At 49.0% G+C, this 21547-nt stretch overlaps 1 protein-coding gene across 2 annotated transcripts in view; it reads right to left on the reverse strand.

Moving 5' to 3' along the window:
* FSTL4 (follistatin like 4) overlaps positions 1-21547 on the reverse strand; it is a 695167-nt gene that overhangs the window by 587479 nt on the left and 86141 nt on the right. For both annotated transcript variants that reach the window (XM_081502830.1, XM_081502827.1), the window contains one exon: positions 15908-16012. The gene's annotated coding sequence lies outside the window, so the exon portion shown is untranslated. The remainder of the gene's footprint in view (positions 1-15907; positions 16013-21547) is intronic.

The raw sequence follows: 21547 nt of genomic DNA on the forward strand, positions 1-21547 counted from the left end.
TGCCTGTCACCCTCGGAAACGATGGCAATTTGCCTGAGTTCTCATCCCAGGCGCAGTCATGATGAGCACACCCAGGGAGCCTGAAGTGAGCTGGGCATCAGGCCCTCATGTTGCCTCTGGGAGGGGGGGAGCCCTGTGCCATGTCACTGCCGGGTAGCTGGGGGAGGTTTCAGGGATGCAGGGCACTCCCTCCTGCGAGAACTACAATTATTGCTTGCACCACCAGTTCTCAGTAAGGCCACCAACACACAAAAGACTCCAAATGTAGAGTTTAAGATGTGATTCCCAAACTCTAGGATCTCCCTTTAGGTGGAAGAAGCCTAGTGTAGAAATTCCCACATTCTCTTGGCTTTGCAGCCCTCTGGCCTTCCAAGGAGCTCAGTGGCTTTCCTCTTCCAAGATTGCTTCTCTTCCCTGAGCTCAACACAGTTAAGTGATTTCTCACACAACTTCTAAATGTGGGCGCAACTCAAATCAGACAAACAGGGTCCAGCTCCTCACAGGCCAGAAGGGGCCACTTTAATAAGTAAATAGGAACACAATCTACAGTTGTACCCAAAGACATTCCTGTCTCATGCTATCACCCCCGTGCAAATATTAATATCATCTTTCAATCAAAGGCATGGTGGTTGGGCAATAAATTAGCCTTCAATTCAGTTCAGTTGCTCAGTAGTGTCCGACTCTTTGCGACCCCATGAATCACAGCGCACCAGGCCTCCCTGTCCGTCACCAACTCCCGGAGTTTACCCAAACCCATGTCCATTGAGTCGGTGATGCCATCCAACCATCTCATCCTCTGTCGTCCCCTTCTCCTCCTGCCCCGAATCCTTCCCAGCATTAGGGTCTTTTCCAATGAGTCAACTCTTCGCATGAGGTGGCCAAAGTATTGGTATTTCAGCTTCAACATCAGTCCTTCCAATGAACACCCAAACAGCCCAGCCCCAGCCACATAGACATACACCTTCAAGGGCCCTCTTGAAGGGCCCTCCTTCATCATGGTGGAATCTTCTGCCTAGTCTAAACTCTAGGCAATATCTTTTAAACCTTCCTTCTGCTGTGTGCAAAATGCCTGAGAAGCAAAATCCAAATCCTTTTTCCAGCCGTCAGCTCACAAAATGGCTGAGCCAGCCTTGAGCCCTTCCCCTCGTATGTGTGCCTGGCTGCCTTGTCCTTTTCAGCATGCAAGCATCTTTAAGAGGTAAGAAGAAGCATTTCTCTCTGCAGAATGGTCTTTAGTTCAAGGGAAATTACCACAACTTGACTAGTGTTGGAATCCGAGAGAAAATGAAATCACCTTCATGTGGCTCCTTTTAACAGGTTTATAAGAAACAGCAGAAATTCCCTCCCACCCCCACCTCCACAGTTTGCCTTATTCTGGATTGGTGGGCTCACACATAGGACTTTGGAAAGCTGCTCCCATGCAGACCTGCCTGTTACTTCTCTGCTCTGAAGTCAGACTGCTGGGGTTCAACCCCGCCTCCACCACTCACTAGTTCTGTGACCTTGGGCACATCCCTTAATATTTCTAAGTCTCAGCTTCATCATCTACTGAGTTGAGAGGTTAGGTGGGAAAGCACATACAGAGCATTTAGCCCAGACTTCGCACCATGAGGAATTTTAGATAAATGTTAGCTATTGTCATTAATAATACTAATGGTCCACTAATGCAAACTTAAAGTAGATGAATAGGGCATACTCTGGTAACAAATGGCTTCAGCCTTTGAAAAGTTGGCTTGCTGATATTTATGGCTAATCTGACCACAAACTAAGTCAATTTTGTGGAGGTATAAACCAAGACCAGGAAGACCAAGTCCTTGCCCCCAAATTCCAACCTCTAAAAGGCCAGGCAAGGCTAAAAGTCCCACACTCAACTCTCCATTCCGGAGAGAACACATCCTTCCTTGACCTGTACACATCAGAGAATTCACTTTATATGCAGGGTGTGAGAGACATCATTGTTACCCCTATTCTGAAGGTAAGAAGCCTGAGGCCTAGAGAGGTTAAGTAACTTACCCCAGGTTGCCCAGCTTGTAAACGGCAGAGAGGGATACAATCCTATATCTGCCAGAATCCCAAGCCTCCAGTATTAACAAGGAGGTCATATCATTGCTTTTTCCACTCCAAGGAAAAACTTTTCATCTTGACTAACAGCAGGGCAGAAACAAGAATTCAGCCAAATGGTGACTTTGGGAGGAAGGATTAGTGGCCCAGGGGACCAGGGCCAGGAGGGTGATGAGAACCCAGCTGATGAGGAACATGCTACTTCACCTCTGACCTCCAACAGGACTGGATCTTCCCTGGCACCAAGCTCACCCACCTCCCCCTCTGCCTCCCTTCACAAAGCCCCTGGGTCCCACAGTACACTTACTGTACACCCCACTCAGCCCTCCCCTCTGAGGCCTGCACTCCTGCAGCCATGCCACCTGCCTCTTCTTCTCGATGGCTGTTGGTAGCTGAGCTCCAGTAACAGGGGACCTAAAGCAAAAACAAGAACTGCAGGTAGAAACACACCCTGATTCCAAGAGATGCCTAGGCCAAGAGTGACACTCCACAGGGAAGGAGTGTCCAGGAGTGTGTGCGATGACCCTTTAGCTGGTAACTAACACCCACCCCCAGCCATCCAGCCTCAGCTGGAGCACCACGTGCCCAGTCCAAAGCCCACAGGAGCGAGAGAAGGAGGAAGAAGGTGCCTGCTTTCCAGAAGCACAGCACATCCTCCAGGTAGAGCAGAGAGACCCTTATGGAAGCCCATGTGGGTGGCTCAGAGTAAGGTCTGGGTTCTGTTAGAGACAGAAATCATGTCCAGGCCTGGGACCAGCCAGGCAGCTGAAGCTTCCTGGAGGAAGCCAACATGCACCATTTGTCCACATGGCCACCATCACCTGCCAGTTTCCTTAGACTCCCATGTTCACTGGCAGCATTAGGTCAGGGGCAATTTGCAGATGCCAGCCCACTGAGGGCCAGGTCTGTGCTGCTGCTGCGAAGGAAGCAAGACAAGCATGACTTCTTTGGGGGGTTTTTGAGGACCCAGGAGTCGCGTTGTCTAAAGACTCTCCCATGATATTCTGGTGTGCACTTTTGTGCTCTGGGTGAAGAGAGCAGGCAGAGCCTCTGCTGAGCCCTCGCTGGCCCCCTTTGCTCCCAGGGCCCCCTGGGACTCTTCTCCACCCCAAGAGCCCAGTCCCAGTGCTCTGTGCCTCCCAGGTGGCCTTGTATCCACAGATGCCCACAAAGGTGGTCATCACCTGTCTTACAACCACCATCCTCAACCACATCCTCAACCACCCCACTTCCCTGAAGTAGGGAGCAAAGGGATGTTTTCTACTTTAATGGCCACAGTTAAATGTTTCACGGGCCAAAACTGAGGCCAGATCACTTTATAATTATTCTTCTGGCTCCTGCATAATTGATGTCCCTTATGCACTTTTCATGATCTAATTTATCTACGTCCTAAACTATTTTGTAAAACCTGAGTCCCATCTGTAATGATCTGTGTCCTGTTAGAAAGTCTACAAGGGATTTGCTCCCCAAGCCCTGTCAGTGGGCATAACTCAGCTGCGCTGGGTGGAGGCAGAGGGGTGGAGGCTCAGTGGGTCTCAGCAAGTCTAGAGTGTTTCACTTAGAAAACACAATGGGTGGGGCTCAGAGTACAAGGGTGTTCCCCAGAGAGGCCAGCGTTGGGACAGAGAGACAGGAGGGGAGGGAGCAAAGGACCTCCTGGGGGCAGTTACAAAGTATCTGGAATTGTGATGACAACCATAACAGTGACCACCACTCTCCTGAGACCCAGGGCCAGGTCTGTGCTAGCACTTTCCAGGCACTATTTCATTCATTCCTCACTCATGAGGTTGGGACTATCACCTTTCCCCCTTCACAGATAAGAAAACTGAGAAGGAAGTAATTTGCTCAAGACCACTTAGTTAGTGAGAAAAAATGGAATTCCAATCTGAGCAGGCTGATGCACAGCTCAGCTTCATAACCTGTTTTCTTCTAAACTTCTAGATGAGTCTAATTCCTAAAACTTGCATATCCCAGGAACCAATAAACCCTTGAGTTTCAATAACCAATCAGCAAGCCTTTTAGCATAGGGTTGCCAGATTTTGTTTAAAAAGAAAAAAAAGACACCCAATTAAATTTGAATGAAAGGTGAACAATAAATAATTCTTTAGTATAATTATGTTCCAGACATGACATGCAATAGCCCATGCAATAACTGGGACATATTTGTGTGGGTGTATTATTTATTATTTGAAATTCTAATTTAACCGGGTATCTCTGTGTCACCTGGCAACATTCAGCATGTGTCCAGGCCTGTGCTGGCGGTTCTGGGACCCGGAAGACTGCCCTCAGAGAATCCAGAGTGTCTAGAGAAACAAGATGGACACCAGGACAAGCGGTAAACATGGACAAGGTCACAGTCAAATCTGCCCAGTAGAGAACTGAAGGTTGTCAAGGATCAGAGGCTTACAAGGGAACGGTTTTCTGGAGGAGCAGGGACCTATGCTGGCCCTGGAGAAGGGAGGAAGATGAGAAAAACTGGGAAGAAAGAGAAGCTGCCCTCCTAGCACACACCTACTCCCAGCACAGGAGGCCTGTGTTCCGGCTCCTGGATGGAGCCCAAATACCTCAGGCTGGGGTCCAACCCCGAGAGCTACAAGCTTCGAAGGCAAAACTTCGAGAGCAAAACTCAGCCCATCCCCCATAAGACACTGCCAGGAGTGGTCCACCTGCTACTCGCTTGGCTGACCCAAATCTACACAATTCCCCACACTCAGCCCCCCAGGCCTTTGCTTATTCTGTCTTCCCACCCAGAAGCCACCTGTCCTCCCCAACCCCACCTTCTTTCAGGGTCCAGCACAGCCCTACCTTCCCTCAGAAGGCTCCACCCACACCATTCCTCAAGAGCCATCTCAGGCCTGTTGGGTTACCCTTAGAACTCTTCCCTTATGCCAAACACTTATTATGTACTTAGCACCTAGAATAAAACCTAGAACATAGTTGGTGCTTAATAGATGCTTACTGAATGAATGAATGAATGAATGAGTGATAGCGACTGTGGCTTTGCTCCGCATGCTGTCTTCTCTGTGTACAGCTCTCAGCAGAGGGAACACAGGGCCTTCCAGGGGAGGGGAAGTAAAAACCCTTATACACTGATGTCTTTTCCCACAATGCCCACACCCAGCCCAGGTCCTGGAGTGAGAGCATGCAATTCCTGTCTGATGGAAAGAGGGAGTTAAGATGGAGAAGAAGAAAGAAAACCCTCCTACATTGTTGGTGGGAATGTAAATTGGTACAGCCACTATGGATAACAGTTGGAGATTCCTTAAAAAACTAAAAATAGAACTATCATGACTGAGCAATTCCACTCCCGGGCATATGCTCAGAAAAAAAACCCCAAAAAACAGTAATTCAAAATGACATGCACCCCAATGTTCATTGCAGCACTATTTACAGTAGCCAAGACATGGAAGCAACCTAAATGTCCATCAACAGAGCAATGGATAAAGAAGATATGGTACATATATACAATGGAATACTACTCAACCATAAAAAGGAATAAAATTGTGCCATTTGCAGGGACGTGGACGGATCTTGAGATTGTCATCGAGTGAAGAAATTCAGAGAAAAAACAAATATTGTACATTAATGCATGTATGTGGAATCCAGAAAAATGTTATAAATGAACTTACTCGTGAAAGAGAAAGAGAGACACAGATGTAGAGAACAAATGTATGGATGCCAAGGGGAATAGTCGGGGGGATGGGGCAGACTGAGAGAGTGAGATTGACATATATACACTATTGACATAAAATACACTATCGACATATAGAATAGATATATCAATACAGAGAACCCACTGTACAGCATAGGGAGAGCTACTTTATTCTCTCTGGTGACCTAAATCGGAAGGAAACCCAAGCAAGAGAGGATATATGTATACTTGTGGCTGATTCACTTTGCTGTGAAGAAGAAACTAACATGACACTGTAAAGCAACTATATTCCAATTAAAAAAAGAAAAAAAGATGGAGAGGAAGGAAGCTGGCAGGGAGAACACAGGCCTGGGACCACCAGGGCCAGGCACTGGGAACCACAGGCTCTGCTCCAACTTCCGACCATGGCTTGCTCTAGGACTTGGACATGCCACAGGCCCCTCTTTGCTTCGGTCTCCTTAGCTAGAAAACTGGCCACGGCGCATCGCCTGTTGCTGAGATTATACGATCACTGTGATGGTGGTAGCTTCCCACCATTCATGCACACAGTAGGCCTGGATGCCTGGGACCCGAGGCCTGGTCCTGGGCAAGCTCCTCTCCTGCTGGCAGCCTCCCCAGCCCAGACTCGCCCCAGTCCTTGACGGTGATGAAGTCCTTCTCATGCACCAGCCACGGAGCCCTGCCCCCACCTGTGCTTCTCCAAGTCCAGCCTCGCTGAGCAGAGGCCAGATAAAGATGGATCTTCTCTCTCTCCCAGCAAACACAGCACCTCAGTCAATCTCTCGGCACTCGAACCACGCTTGTTGTTCTTGTGCGGAATTCCACAGATGCTTATAAACACTTCCATTACTTCTGAAGTTTTATTTATGGTTTTTGTTAAGCCTTTACTCTGAAATTTGCCATTTTAAACACTCCCTGACTGAGTAAGATTTATACGGTTTCTTCACACAGAAGCTACCTGTAATGGACAGAGCCAAAATCAATTCAGAGGGCCTCAAGAGCAGCTGACAACTCATTTTTATGGAGAGAGCATTTTCTCAGGAATAGGAGAGAAAACATTAAGATCTGAGAAACTTCCGCTTCCCAAGAGGCTGATGACACAGAGCCTCTCTGCCTCCTGTGGAAACGAGGGTGCTTGTCTCCTCTGGGTGGAGGGGGGGTCCCGACCCCCCCCCCCTCGGTGGGCTCAGAATGCTCAGGGGAGTGCAAGCTGTCACTGAACCCAGTGATTCGATGGAAGCCAAGAACCAGAAGTGGGAGAAAGTCAGTCGTGACACAAGTTTATTTCTCGTTCCAAAACACTCATCTGGAATACTGTGAAATTTCCAGTTGTAGGATATCAGTTACCATCACGTCATTTGTTGGCATGGGGGTGATTTTATAGCTGGGATTAGGCCCTGGATTATAGTCTTGTGTTTTCAGTCCACAGGCAGCCACGATGCCTTGTCTAAAAGTCCAGTGCAGTGGACGGGGAAATTGAAACTGACCTCCCAGGCTACAGAAGTTTCAGAAAAGGGGAAGTCTGTTTACCTAGGGCTGGGATCTACTGTTTCCCCCGTTTGTAGTAAAAGCTGGCAAAGCTTTTCTTACTCCTCAGATGTTTCCCTCTGTTGGTATTTCTAAACATATGTTGCACTTTCTTCACAGCCATATCCTTTTGACTTTTTTTACAGTGTTCTGGGAAGGGAATGGAAGCTGAATTGGGACCCCCAGGCTCTGCTGTCCTCCGCTCTGGGGGTGGAGTGATGCTGTCCCATCCCTCCTCCTGGTTCAGCGAAGGGTCTCCTTGCCTATGCATTTCTGTGGAGAAAGGTTTTAGTCCCCTGGTGCTCCCATCTTTCTGTTTAAGCCATGTGTCTGGATACCTGGACTGATCTTCCTGCAACAGTGAACCCCCCAGTCCATTGAGGAGTGACACGACCTCACTGGATGCAAGAGATAGGATCAACAGGCAGAGCCTTTTAAAGCTTTTAGAGAAGAAAATGAAATTATGTCATCTTCGGACTTTTCAGTACTTGGAATGATTTTCCTTTTTCTCAACAGTAATAATAGTGTTATAAGAGCATCTTTCTTATTATTTGTTTGCATTCCTCCTCCACACTACTGGGTTCCCTGGTAGCTCAGTGGTAAAGAACCTGCTTGCCAATGCAGGAGACATAAGAGATACAGGTTCGATCCCTGGAACAGAAAGATCCCTTGGAGGAGGACATGGCAACCCACTCCAGTACTCTTGCCTGGAGAATCCCATAGACAGAGGAGCCTGGCGGGCTACAGTCCATGGGTTCACAAAGAGTTGAACTGAGCGTATGTTACACTGTTACACCCACATTCTCATGTTTTCAAATGAAAAAAAACAAAAGAAACTACAACACTTTCACTTTTTCTACAAGAATGCTTAAGAGATTTTAACAAAATTGAAATAAAATTCCCATCTGAAAGGAACCTCACTCTCATTTTTTCAGGCCTTGTTAAATAAATTAGGAAATATCTTCCTTTGAAGATCAATGGTATAGAGATGACTTTGAACTCTTAATATCAGGCATTAGCAAGATAATGTTAGGTTTTATTAAGAATGAAAAGAATTTACCAATTTTCTTCCAACAACTCTCTGGATTCTGCAAGAAGCTAATCACTAGATAATTGTTCAATGACTCCTCTGGTCCATTCAGAAATGTTTAGAGTGGAGGGGATAGAAGTTCCTTAAGAGACCTGTTTCCAAATGACTGAGCCTTGTAGCCTGGCAAGAAGACACAGGTCTGAAAAAAGCAGAATCCCAGAGAGCTTGGGTGTACTAGTCCACCATCGTAACACACCAGACTGGGTGACTTTGCCAGAGACCTTTACTTCCCACAGCTCTGGAGGCCAGAAGTTCAAGATTAAGGCTCTGGTGATTTGGTTTTTTCCTGACTTGCAGATGGCCTCGCCTGGTTGTGTCCTCCATGGGCCTTTCCTCAGTGTGTGTACACAGACAGCAAGAGCTCTCCAGAGTCCCTCCCAATAAGGATACTAATCCTATCAGACCAGGACCCCACCCTTATGACTCCATTTAACATTAACTACCTCCTTGGAGGCCCCATCTCCAAATACAGTCCAGAGAGTGTTAGGGTTTCAAAATGTGAATTTCACGGGGACACAAACAGTTCATAACACTGAGTTCATAACACTTAGTTCATTACAATTTGGTTCTACACTTCTCAGGAAATCCCTTCTTCAAGGCCCATTTCCAACCCCCACTGGGTGGTCCAAACCTTCTCTGTATCCCTTGCCTCTGGTCTCTCTCTCCCCCTCCCTGGCACAGTCTTCATGAGCCCCTAGATTCCACAGGCCTCTTCCTAACACACCCCTCTGAATCGTTTCTCTGCTCAACACCTTAGTGGATTCCCTACTCTGTGCAGAATTAGGCCCATAATTCAGTCAGTAAGCTCACTGATTAAAAATTTAGAGTCAGAAGGACCAACATGCAAGTTCTGGCTCTGACCTTTAGTAGCTGTGTGATCTTGAATATTTTACTTAATGCCTCTGACCCTTGGGTTCATTTTCTGTAAAATGGGAGAAATAACAGCTACCACTTCATCAGGTTCTGATGGAGACAAAGAGAGGGATTGTGGAAAGTGCTTAATAGAATGCCTGGCACTTAAAGCTCAACAAAACATTAACCCTGGTTGTCATTATACGCCATCAACCCCTCGGTGATCTCATTTCGTCTTGTGGCTTTAACACTATCTACAAGCCAACGGCTCCTAAATTTATATCTCCAGCGCAGTCTCTCTCCAGAACTCTCTCGCACATCTCCATGCAGATGTCCACAGACATCTCGAGTTTGTCATGCCTAAACCATCTCCTGATCCAACCCCAACCTGCTCCACCCACAGCCTTCTCAAACCCAATCACTGAGACTGAAACTGCGGCTTCACCTTGGAGTCTTCCTGTCTCTCACACCCACACTCAGTCTGTTAAGAAATTGTCCATGTCAAGAACAGAGCTACTTGCCACCATCTCCCAGACACCATCCCAGCCCAGGTCACCATCACCTCCCACCTGGGGCTGCAGCAGCCTCCCAAATGGTCTCCCTGCCCCCAGGGAGGTTGTTACGGTCAGGTTTGCACACAACACACAGAATGACACTTTCAAAACAGCAGTCACTTCACCTCTCTCCTCCACTCCAAGTCCCCCGGAGGCCCCCACATCACTGAGGCTGAGGTCCAAAGCTCTGCTCTGGCCTCAAGGCCCGCAGTGACTCTCTGATCTTCTCTCCTACCACTGTCCCCCACCCACCCTGCTGTGGCCACAGGGGCCTCCTGCTGCTCCTCACACATCAGCTCTCCTGCCCCGGGTTCTGATGCCTGGAATGCTCTCTCCCAAATATCCCCCTGGCTGACTCCTCACATCCCTCTCACATTACTAAAATGTCATCTTCAAAGAGGCCTCCTTTGCAACCCTGGTCAAAATTACAACCTTCCCCAAACACACACACACACACCCCCCGCTGGGGTCCCCACTCTCTACTCCTTCTTCCCCCCTCCCACTTACCTCTTCCTAACACACTATATGTAATACTTTTGTGGTTTATTTATTTGTTTACTGTCTTCCCATGCCAGAGGGAGTGCCACATATCTGTTTTGCTCACAGTTGCACATCCACCCCCTAGCAGAGTGTTCAGCACATTGCAGTCACTCAGTAAGGAATGTCAGCTGAGTGAAGCCTCAGCCAGTGAAAAGTGAAAGTTAGTCACTCAGCCGTATTCAACTCTGCAATCCCATGGACTGTAGTCTGCCCAGTTCTTCCCTCCTTGGAATTCCTTGGAGTGGGTTGCCATTTCCTTCTCCAGGGGATCTTCCCCACCCAGGGATCGAACCCAGCCTCCTGCATTGCAGGCAGATTCTTTACCAACTGAGCCACTTATTCAGCCAGTAACTCACACAGTTATTCAATAAATACCCACTAAGCACCTTCAAAACCCATTAGAGCCTCAACCTTTCCAGTCACTTTCAGAACATTCCTCCAGTACCTCTTATTAAGTGGCTCCTGTCTCTCTGTCTACACACCTATGTTTTGGACAGAATTTCCCTGAAGCCTTGCCCACCCATCTCCACATGTGGAAATCCCATCCATCTTCTAAGAGCCAGCCCACCTCTTCCGTGAAGCCCTTGCAACCAGTGGGGGGTACCTACCCCGAGTTTCTCGCCCTTGGGCTGTCCCACAGCTTTCCTCTGCCCATATCCCCATCCCACTGAGCACCATCATGGATTGTGATGTATCCCTTATTCCCTGCTAACCTCTGAGATCCTCAATGTCAGAATCATGTTTGCTCCTCTCAGTCTTGCCCGCTGTGCCAGAAAAACTGAGGCACGCACTAGCAGGCATCTGTATCAGCCCGTAAATGAAGAAGTCAAAAGTAAGCCCTAGTGTTGGAGAGTCAGCTAATTCGGCCCCCTGAGACAAGAGTGACATGGAATGATGAAATTACCTTCCTCCAGCCTAGCTCCCAGCCCCATCAGCAGCCCCAGAAGGAATAAGCTGCCTCTCTTGGAGATGAGTCTCCATCACGCAGCCCAAGTGCAAGCCCCTCCCCCGCCAGAGCGAGGTGCAGCCCACCCCCCACCCCAGCCCCACCAAGACTGCCCCTCCATTCCCTCGGAGGGAAACCCCCAACAGGACCCTGTTCACTTCAGAAAACAAAAACGATACATTCGGTACACACGTGGGGGTCTTCATGGCACCACACACTAGTTCAACTGGATTTTATACTTATTAAGTTGTTCAATTCCTTGTTCCAAAGAAGGATAGGGCATCCTCATGTATATGATCATGTATATGATCACCCTCCAGTCCTGCCCTGAGACCTCATTTTGTGGGAAACCAGCTGATGCATCACCAGCACATGCCAGAGCTCAAGTGTCCCCCAGGGTGGCTTGCTCATCCATACACATTCACTTAAGAATGAAAAGAAAAGCAACACCTGTGTTTCCAACACTGTGGCTGGCTGTCGTCCCACTCTTAGCAGGGGACTAATGGCACCAAGATTGGGAGAGAAGGAGAGACCTCTGCTTTAACCCCATTTCTGCTCCTTTTGCTCATCTTCCTGGAGGGGAACACAGTGGAAGTCACGGAAAGTCGAAGGAGGAGGATTACGTTAAATCAGACCTCCCTCACCAAGTCAACACTGATCCCACGGCTCAAAGCGGCAATCCAAGTTTTATTTGCTCATAAACGTTAATGGGACTGAACCTCAGAGAAAGGAACAGGAAAAGTCAAATGCTAGAGAGCAAGGGGTCCCGTAAAACACAGGCGTGGAGCAGGGTGGGGAAGGTCAGGGGGAGGGGGAAGGGGGCTCCAAATTCTCCCTCCATGCAGGGACTGTCTTTGCCAGCTTGCGGGGTGGATCTGGGTAGCTCTTCTAATTTCCTGAAATTCTACAAACGCTTTTCTCAAGGTAACAGAAAAACACTTAAAATAAGAATGATGGCTTTAATGGCCCAACCTTTGCCAAACAGCAGAGTGACAGAGAGCCTGCCAGCAAGCTCTTCTCCTAGACCGACCTGAGACCCGGGGAGGGACCCCATGTCACAGCAGGGCCAGGACACCCTAATAGAGAACTGAGAGACCTCAATCCCAGCCCTGCCTTCTTAGTAACAACCCAAGTGATTTTAGGAAAATTCATATGAATTTCTTGGCCTCTGCTTTGTCATGTCTAACGCAGGGCACATCTCTTCTGCCACCAGAAGGGATCTGGGACCGTGTGATTAATGAGAGTGTCTGTGATTAATGAGCATGTATTATGAGCCAGGCCAGGGCTAAGTGCTTTGTACGCCCTAACTTATTCAATTCTTTCAACAATCCTATGAGATAGGCACTATGATCTCATCTTACAGGCTGAGAACCTGAGACTCAGACAGCCTAGGCCCTGATCCAAGGTCTCACAGCTAGAAGGTAGCAGAGCTGGGGACAAAACCCAAATCCATATTAAGTGCTTTTAAAGACATAGGCTATCAGACCTGATTCCATGCAGAGCCGGGCCCAGGCCTGGCACACAGTAGATGCTTACACAAAGCCTGTTCAATTGAATCGAAGTCCACTTCCTTGGACTTCCATGCCAGAGCAGCAGCCTTTCAGAGGCTCCTTCCCCTGTTCAGGCTAGAAGCAGCCCTGGGTCTGTTTTTCTCTTCTACAGGGAAAAGAATCCCGGGAGAGAAGAAGTTATTTCTGATCAGGTGGTGCAGTGGTAAAGAACCCACCTGCCAATGCAGGAGACATAAGAGACACAGGTTCGATCCCTCGGTTGGAAAGATCCCCTGGAGAAGGAAATGGCAGCCCACTTCAGCATTCTTGTCTATAGAATCCCATAGACAGAGGAGCCTGGCAGGCTACAGTCCATGGGGTCGTAAAGAGTCAGACATGCCTGAAGTGACTTGGCACAGCATAACACATAGCTCTGTAACCAGGTTTTAACTGAGAGGAGGGAAAAGAGCATATTCTTTATCCTAACTTCTTCTCTCATTTGAATATTGGATTTCCACATTGTTGGGTTTGTAGAAGCCTAGTTCCCCAGAGGAATTCCCCGAGAAGCCATCTGCTCATGTGCTTCTGAGACACCTTGGCAGAGGGAAATGCAGGATGCTAATCAATCATCCGAGGGGGCCACTCACACTGTCCCTGGGAGATGGGTAAGCATGTGGCCTTGAGCAGGAGGGCTATGTCATCAAAAGTACACAGATTCAGGCCCTGCACATGCTCTGGCCACTCCAGGGTCAACTCTGACAGGAGTCAGGTCAGGTCTGTCCAAGCCAGAGGCCAGGGCAGTGGAGAGCCAGAACTGAAGGCCAGGGAAGGCCTTGGAGAGGCTGACACTGTGTATCAGAAATGCCAGGGGGCTGTGGCCATGTCTGAGCTCAGAGCAGACCCCAATGCAGACACAGACAAGAACGCAGACATAACCCTGTGAGGATGCCAAACAGGAGTCAAGTCACGGAGCTATCTTAGAGGGCAGCTCAGAAGTGTGGCTGGCCAGTGGTACCCTGACTCTTAGCTGCAGTTGCCCCAACTCCAGCACTGGGGGCAGGAAAGGTGTGCTGCTGAGCCCCAGCAGACCACACTCCATGGGGGGCCCTTGAAATGCAATCTTCCCTTCCAGGACAACCACTGGGTCCAATGTGTCTCACTAGGAATCAAGGCAACATTGGGAATAAACACATGAATAGACAGTCAAGCTTACAAGTAGAATCTTATCACCTAAGCCGTGACAAGCCCCAGGGCATCTGGTCTACCACAAAGTTTTATCAGTGGAGAAAGCTAAGATGTGAGAGGAACAAGTACTTGTCCAGGGACAAACTACAAATCCCACAGTCCAGGACTCTGACCTCACATTCACTAGAACCAGCTCCAGGTTAGCAGGGCCCATCTTGAGCAGACTTCAGGGACAAGGTGGGAGAAGGTGGCCACCCTGAGCCATTCCTGACACCTATCAAGGGAGCCCCAACCTCTGGAGTGGTTCCTGCTTTCTCTCTGTGTCCCTCTGCTCCTCTCTCCAAGCTCAGGGGGCTTCTGTCACATGCTCAGATGCGCCTGGACCTTGACAAAAGGATTTTCAAATATAAAAGAATACCCTTTAACATATATGCAAAACCAGACAGTCAGCACAGCCTGGGTCCTGAGCTGCTGCAGAGGAGAGGGGTGCAGCAGATGGAGTGTTTCTGCTCACATCCCGTTCTCCATGGAGTGGCCTGGGCCCAGATGAGCTGCATTTGGCCATGAAGTTGAGCACACAGGCAACCTTTGGGCCAAATGCTCCAGCTGAACCAGAAAGTGTGAACCAAGAAGCAATTGGTTTGCAAACTCAGGCTGCCAGAGTGGTTGGAGTGAACAGATGTGCTATGCTCTGGCTCTAGTGGGCCTGCCCCTAAATCAGATGCTAAACTCCCTGCCTAATCTTCACCATGGGAGGAAATTTGAGAGTGTGTGAGTCCATGAGGTAGTTAGCATGAGAATATAGAGTAGTCAGAGGGCCCCAAGGTGTGGAGAGGGAACAGGAGACTTGCACAGGACTTTAATAGCCTTCCTGTAGCAAAAGGGATCTGTAGTCAAATGAGTTTAGAAAACACAGGATTAAGGAACATTGAACAGATACGTTTTGAAGGACTTCTCAGAGCCTTTGGAATGCTACTGTTGACTGGGAATATCCAAGAAGGAAGCATAGGATGGGGCATCCCCAAAGAACATTCAGCAGGCCACAGGCAGCTTTCACAAGGCATCTTTCAGGACTGGTACCCACTTGGACCTTCTGAAATGGAGTGAAGTGATGTCTAGAGGAAGTTTCAGAAAGAGACACAAAAGTTCACAGGAGTTAAATCTCTGTGAGGTCTTTTCTATGAGGCCTAAATCTCCACCTGGGAACCAACAGTGAGCAAGGGAAGGGCACTGCCAAGCCTGGCACCCACATGGACGCGTGGTGTATGAAGGTAGGTACACAGGGGAGAGGTCCCTGGGTCCTCTCAGGGAGTCATAGGGCTCCCAAGCACTGAAGACCCTGACATACCCCTGAGCCCCTGAGGATCCTGCCCTGTGCACCCATCTTTCCATCCCTAGTCCCCATCCTTCTCTTCTGCCACCAACTCCTTCCTGCCCCCAACCACTTTCCAATGTCTCTTCTCTGTCTCTCAGATGAGCAGATAAGCCTCTTTTACAACCACAGGGAAACAAATCCTTGCCACCAGATTACCACGCAAAGCCAAAACTTTGAGGAATCTTAGGAGTTAACAGCACCCGTCCCCAGATCCATTAAAGATCAGACTGCGCTGAGCCCAGGACTCCTTGGTTCCCTTCATGACCCTTCCTCCTCTCACCCTTCCTAGGAGTCAGTCTCAACCCTGTCCTCCCCAGGGCCAGGCACCTTGTTTCCAATTTCCGTCACCGAGTCTCACATCTTGGCCTTCAGTCCTCTCTGACCCCAAAGCCCTAGGGCAGTGCCGTGCTTCCCAAAGTGGTTGCCCCACAGACTCTCAGAAAACCTGTGGAAACTCATCCTCCAGGACCCAGAGCACCCACAGAGGCCCAGATGCGCCAAAATTCTTCCCCAGTACACGCTTGTCATCCAAGGACGGTGCTGGCCCCAAAGCCCTTCCTTCACACGGAGACCCAGCACCGCCCGAGCTGAACCAAAGCCAGCGGCAGCCCAGCGGCCTCGGCCCCACAACTCACCTTGTCGAGATCTCCTCTCACTCGCAGGCCCGCTCCCCACACCACTGCTTGTCGGATTTCCATCATCTAGGAGACAGGGTCCTTCATAGGTTTCTCCTCACCAGGCTGAAAAGAAGTAAAGCCTATTTTAATTCAGGCACTTTGGGATTCTAAAAATGGGGTTCATAATGTTATGATCTTTAAAATGCAGCTAATCCAGCCACCCCATTTTCCCATAACAGCAATCTCGAGCCAAGGTGATGGAGGAGGACCACGGTGGGGATGGGGGTACTGTGTGGAGGGAAGTTTTTAAAACACTAGACTTTGTTACTGTGAGCACATGGACCCTTCTCATGAGTGTGGTTCCTGGGCATGGCTTTATGTCAACTCAGCAATGAGACTAGGTTTAGAGAGAAAGCTTCCAAAGTGATCACACAAACCAGCATTTACATGGGGAAAGCAGGAGAGAAACGACTCAAACCAGGTATAGGAGTGGGGCTCAGGGAGCCGCCAGGGCTGGAGACTGGCACCCACAGGCAGGGCCTCCGCATAACCTCTCCAAGCTCGTGTCAGGTGAGCAGACCTGTCTTCCCAGAAGTGCTACCCCTGCTCCCCAGGCACAGGGCTCTGACACAGGTCTTGGGCTCCCACAGGGACCCAGAGACTCTTGGTGCCACGGCCAGGGAGGCACCAGCTCTCCCCTCCCACCCTGGTTATGTACTGTATCAGTTCAGTTCAGTTCAGTCGCTCAGTCGTTTCCGACTCTTTGCGACCCCATGAATTGCAGCACGCCAGGCCTCTCTGTCCATCACCAGCTCCTGGAGTCTACCCAAACCCATGTCCATCGAGTCGGTGATGCCATCCAACCATCTCATCCTCTGTCGTCCCCTTCTCCTCCCGCCCCTAATCCTACCCAGCATTAGGGTCTTTTCCAATGAGTCAACCCTTCGCATGAGGTGGCCAAAGCATTGGAGTTTCATCTTCAACATCACTGTATACACACTCTTAATCATCTCACCTCATCCCAAAAGCCATGACAAACCTTGACAGAATATTATAAAGCAGAGATATCACTTTACTGACAAAGGTCTGTATAGTAAAAGCTACGGTTTTGCTGGTAGTCAAGTATGGATGTGAGAGTTGGACTATAAAGAAGGCCGAGAGCCAAAGGATTGATGCTTTCGAACTGTGGAGAAGACTGGAGAGGCTGGAGAAGACTTGAGAGTCCCTTGGACTGCAAGGAGATCAAACCAGTCAATCCTAAAAAAAGCAACCCTGAATGTTCATTGGAAGGACTGATACTGAAGCTGAAGCTCCAATACTTTGGCCACCTGATGCCAAGAGCTGATTCATTGGAGAAGATCCTGATGTTGGGAAAGATTGAGGACAGGAGGAGAAAGGGGTGACAGAGGATGAGATGGCTGGATGGCACCATCAACTCAGTGGACAAGAGTTTGAGCAAACTCTGGGAGATGGTAAAGGACGGGGAAGCCTGGCATGCAGCAGTCCATGGGGTCGCAAAGAGTTGGACGCGACTGAGCAACTGAACAACAAAAACATCCCAGGTGATGCTGCTGGGCAGTTCTCCCCTAGCCAGCCTGTCTAGCTGCCCTGACCTTGACAACCACAGTAAAGTTGAGAGGACACACACACGCACACAATTCATTTACGCTGCCTGTATTTTCTTGGATAGCCCCACATGGGACATTGTAACAAGGTGCAGGACAGAGACATGACAGGTGTTAAGAACCAGCTCCCCAAGAGCACCTGGGCCACTTAGCAAGGAGGAAAGGAGCCGCTGAGGTTTTGCAGAGTTTATCCCATGCCCAGCCCCCTGAATGCCCCCTCAGTGTATACACAGCCTGCCAGGGGAAACTGGTGACATGTGTAAAACAGCAAGTAGGATGAGGGTCCCTATCCACAAGCATGCACAGGTCATGCAGAGGTCATGGGCCACTGGAGGTCAGTGAGGGCTATTAGGGAAAAGACAATTAGAGACAGGAGTCCACAAAGCGGGTTATCTTTGGAAAGGATGGTGTTGAGAATGGGTTGTCCCAAATGGGAGAGCAGTGAAAGCCAGGGTGCGGAGGTGGAGGTGCCGACAGGGGGCAGGAGCCCGAGAATGCAGTGCAGGAAACTGAGACCTTAGCCCTTCCCCAAGCCCAAGGTGAACAGGGGGCCTCCGCCTCCTCCTCCCACTGCAAGCCCATCAGCTGGTATTTTCTCCTTCTCCTCCCCAAGAAAGTATTTCCCTTTTTCAAAATGACTACCTTGCAGCACTTTCTTGAGGGGCTCTAAATGGCTTTTGAAATACAAGCCTGGGGCTGCAAACGCTGCCTGGACAATTTGCAGGAACATTTCACCTCCCCAGAAATTTCCTCTAAAATGACTTTTCTTCTTCCACCACAAACAGACCCTTTGGAGCAACGGGTCTTTTAATCAACAATTATCAGAAGTTTTAAAAGTCACTTTTAAAAGGCTGTCATGGTGAGCCCGCTCAGCTATTTTCTCTGTTCCCCAGGGACTGCCTGGTGGTGGTGGGAAGCATTTGCCAGTGCGTGGCGGGTGGGTGGGAGTGGCCTTCATCCATCACCCAGCGACAGGCCCCTGGTGCCTGGGGGGCTCCTCCCAGTCCACATCTGCAGCCTGGGCAGCACGGGCACGATTTATCACGGGTGAGTTGTCGCCTGCACCCCGTCGGGTTTATCTGTTTACTGGCTGCTTCTCCTCTTACTGACCTCCAAATGCTCTGTTTCCTGGGTTACTCTGGCCTGGTCTCCCTCAACCCACACACAGGCGCCCATGGCCAGGACTTCACTCATCATCTCTGGGCTTGTGTCTCCAGCCCAGATGCAAATATCCAACTGTCTCTCCAATATCTTCTCCAACTCAAAATGTCCAAGACACAATGCATGTGCTTGCATTTATTGCCTCCAAATCAGCTTCCTCTGAGCCTCCTGCACCTCTGCCAATGGCACCGCCATCCATCCAGGCTGCAGCTTTGCAACCAGCCTTATTCTTCTCTTTGTCCTCACTGCCACATCCTATCCAACTCCACCTATGGGTTTGTATGACTTTACCTCCAAATTACATCCTGAATCCAGTACTTGGTGTCACCTGCACTGCTAACAGTCTCTTCTAAGCACCTCCATCTCTCCCTACCCAATAGCCCAAACTCCTCCTCTGCTTCAACTGCAGCCTGGGACGTCATCCTGCAGTGAGTGTAATTAAAGCAGTGTGCCCACCCCACTGCCAGCCCAGCCTTGACTTGAGAGATTCAAGTGCAGTTAGGGGAATGCCCTCCTCCCTACCAGTCGATTTTGGGGTGTTGTTCAGTTGCTAAGTTATGTCCAACTCTTTATGACCCCATGGACTGCAGCATACCAGGCTTCCCTGTCCTTCACCATCTCCCAGAGTTTGTTCAAATTCATGTCCATGGAGTCGGTGATTCCATTCAACTATCTCATCCTCTGTTGTCCCCTTCTCCTCCTGCCCCCAGTCTTTCCCAGCATCAGGGTCTTTTCCAATGACTCAGCTCTTCGCATCAGGTGGCCAAAGTATTGGAGCTTCAGCTTTACCATCAGTCCTCCCAATGCATATTCAGGGTTGATTTCCTTTAGGATTGACTGGTTTGATCTCCATGCTGTCCAAGGGACTCTCAAGAGTCTTCTCCAGCACCACAATTCTAAAGCATCAATTCTTCAGTGCTCAGCCTTCTTTCCAGAATCCAGCCATCCTTCAGCTCTCACCTTAACATCCCCTTCTCACAGAACCTCCCTGCCCCAGAGCCAGGTTTGTCTCATGACCCCATGCTTCCCCCTTGGAGCATGTATCCCATCACCCCTGAGTAATGTAGTCACCAACTGGATAATGTTTATGTTTTCTTGTTTGTTTCACTTTGCTGACTTCTCTGCTGGTCTTTAAGTTTGGTGAGGGCCAGGACTGGGCTTGTTTTAAAAAGCCCTGGACCTTTCACCCAGTAGGTTATCACTAAATATTGACTGAATAAATGCATAATCTTGCAGTTTCTAAGTAGGAGGTTGCCAGAACCAAGGGATCAAAATGGATGGAAAGATGAGAAAGGGAGAGCATTCAGATCCTTCCTGAGTGGGTATATTTCACTGTAAAACCCATGTAGCCGAAAAGCCTTGTTCTTCTCAAACAAGGTGTTCAGAGAAAATATGGCATTTAAAAATAAGTCCATGGCACAGGTGGGAGGTGGGAGAGAGAGGCTCAAGAGAGAGGGGACATGTGTACACTTATGGCTGATCCATGTTGATATATGGCAGAAAGCAACACAAGATTGTAATTATCCTTCAATTAAAAATAAATAAATTAAGGGAAAAAATCCATGGCAAATGCAATGTAATTGAGGGGAGTGAGGAGCTTTGCAACACCCCAGGGAGAAGTCCGGCTGCTGGACGATCACACTTACTGGACACTTGCCAGCTCTCCCAGAGCTGGGGAAGGGTCTGGCTAGATACTCAGGTATGAGTATGATGTTGACCAAGCTGAGGGCTCTCAAAGGGCATTTCTTCTCTGCCCAGAGTCACCATCATCCCAGGCTAGGCTTCGTCCTGTTCTCTTTAGTCCTAGAATCATGTTGCATTCACTGCAACTTTTATCCCTGAGGAACTATCCCTCCTGCTTTCCACGAGTTTCCTGTGAAGCTATCCATCATAGTTCCCCTCCCCCAGCCCCAGCCTCTAGCCACAGATGTGGGCAGGTGTGCCAAACCAAAACAATTACAGTACCACATCTCTCTAAACATAGTAACTGGTCCAGGTGGACACTTGACCTGTCAAGCTAAATTATTTTCAGGTTTATATACCCATACGTGGAGAGGAAACTTACGTTTCACTGACTCGCCAAGCTAGGATCATGGAGGCCTGAAGATGCTAGTAGCTCTTTTCCCTGACTATATGAAGGAGGCCCACTGAAGCAGGAGAGAAAAAGACCCACACTTGAATGAACATCAAAGAGAGTAGAGCCAAGAGAGGGAGAAGGTAGGGGAGAGAGAATCATTTCTGTTGCTGAATCTAGCCTTGCCTGAAGGCAGATACCCCTGAACTACTCAGTGACACGAGTCAATAAACATCCTTTTTGGCTCACATAAGTTTGCCCTTTATTTACAATCAAGAATTTAGATGAATATAGTTCTGATCACTGGGAGCTCCCAAGATTGATGCCAGCATGCATCAACAAACTCGCCTCTTCCAACTCCAAGCCAAGCATCTAAGATTATAGTCTGAGAGGAAGACCTGGGCATGCCTGGCCAGTAGGCAGGAGAAGAGAAACTCCAGTTGAGTTCAGGCTCCATGCCTCAACCCTCTTGTTTCTCCACCTTGGATTTTGGAAACTCAACACGAGTGCCATGGTTTCCACTTCCCAGACCCAGGAGCACTTTCTGGAGTTCCAGTCCCTCTCTCCTTCTCAATTGAAAGTAAATCTGCTGGAAGCCCACCCCTCACCTTACACATAAATGTGGTCTTTCTAGGCGGAATAGAAATGCCCCTCTGAATGGTGCTCCCACCCACACTTCATTCTTTCAGTAAATGTGTGTTTAGCTCCTACTCTGTGCCAGGTACTGTGCTAGGCTTTGGGGCTAAAAAGACTCTTGTACCAAATTGTCTATTGCCTACACAGTATCACTGTGACTCC

Source organism: Giraffa tippelskirchi, chromosome 6, assembly GCF_054371585.1.
Source record: "Giraffa tippelskirchi isolate mGirTip1 chromosome 6, T2T-mGirTip1v1.2.pri, whole genome shotgun sequence".
NCBI lineage: Eukaryota > Metazoa > Chordata > Mammalia > Artiodactyla > Giraffidae > Giraffa > Giraffa tippelskirchi.